This window comes from Chrysochloris asiatica, unplaced genomic scaffold (genome assembly GCF_000296735.1).
Source record: "Chrysochloris asiatica unplaced genomic scaffold, ChrAsi1.0 scaffold00094, whole genome shotgun sequence".
In the NCBI taxonomy this organism is placed as follows: Eukaryota; Metazoa; Chordata; class Mammalia; order Afrosoricida; family Chrysochloridae; genus Chrysochloris; species Chrysochloris asiatica.
The window spans coordinates 6,643,765-6,645,327 of NW_006408612.1; positions in this window are offsets into that span (position 1 = coordinate 6,643,765).

The window sequence follows — 1,563 nt, forward strand, 5'->3', positions numbered from 1 at the left end:
TCTCTGGCTGCACTTCTTCCAACACAGATTTGTTTGTTCTTTTCGCAGCCCATGGCACTTTCAATATTTTCTCCTCCAACACCATAACTCAAAGGCATCAGTTCTTCTGTGATCTTCCTTATTCACTGTCCAGCTTTTACATGCATATGAGGTTATTGAAAATACCATGGCTTGGGTCAGGCACACCTTAGTCCTCAAGCTGACATCTTTGCTCTTTAACACGTTAAAAAGGTCTTGTGCAGCAGATTTGCCTGGTGCAATACGTCGTCTGATGTTTTGACTGCTGCTTCCGTGAGTGTTGATAGTTGATCCCAGAAGAATGAAGTCCTTGACAAATTCAATCTTTTCTCCATTGATAAGAATGTTGTTTATTGGTCCAGTGGTGAGGATTTTTGTTTTCTTTACATTGAGATGCACTCCATACTGAAGGCTGTGCTCTTTGGTCTTCATCAGTAAATATTTTTAAGTCCTCTTCACTTTCAGCAAGCAAGGTTGCATCATCTGCATATCACAGGTTGTTAATGAGTCTTCCTCAATCCTGATGCCACATTTTTCCTCATATAATCCAGCTTCTCAGATTATTTGCTTAGCATACAGGTTGAATAATTATGGTGAAAGAATAGAACCCTGTTGCACATCTTCCTTAATTTTAAACCATTCAGCGTTCCCATGTTCTGTTCGAACAACAGCCTCTTGGTCCATACACAGATTCCTCAGGAGCAGAATTAAGTGTTTTAGAATACTCATACTTTGCAATGTTTTCCATAGCTTGTCATGATCCACACAATCAAAAGCCTTTGCATAGTCAATAAAGTCCAGGTAGACATCTTTCTGGTATTCTCTGCTTTCAGTCAAGATCCATCAGACACCGGCATCAATATCCCTCATTCCACGTCTCTTCAGAGTCCGGCTTGAACCTCTGGAAGTTTTCTGTCAATGTATGCTTGCAGCTATTTCTGTATTACATTTAGTAAAACTTTACTTGCATGGGATATCAAAGATATCCGATGATTTCTGCGTTCCATTGGGTCATCTCTCTTTGGAATGGGCACAAATATGGATCTTTTCCAATCAGTCTGCCTGATAGTTGTCTTCCAAATTTCTTGGCAGAGATGAGTGAGTGCCTTCTGTGCCACCTCACTTTCTTGCAAGATTTCAATTTGTATTCCATCAATTCCTGGTGTCTTGTTCTTTGCCTATTCCTTCAATGCACCTAGGACTTCCTTCTTCAGTATCATTGGCTTTTAATCATATGCTACCTCTTGAAACAGTTGAACATCAACCATTTCCTATGGTACAGTGACTCTGTGTATTCTTTACATCTTCTTTTGATGCTTTCTGCATCATTCAATAATTGCCCAGAGAATCTTTCAATAGCGAAAGTCAAGGCTTGAATTTTTTCTTCAGTTTCCCCAGCTTGAGAAATGCTGAGCATGTTCTTCACTTTTGGTTTTCTGACTGTAGATCTTTGCACATTTTGTTGGAAAATTTGACTTTGTCTTCTCGTGCTGAACTTTGAAATTTTCTGTTCAGCTCTTGGATCTCCTCATTTCTTCCATTTGC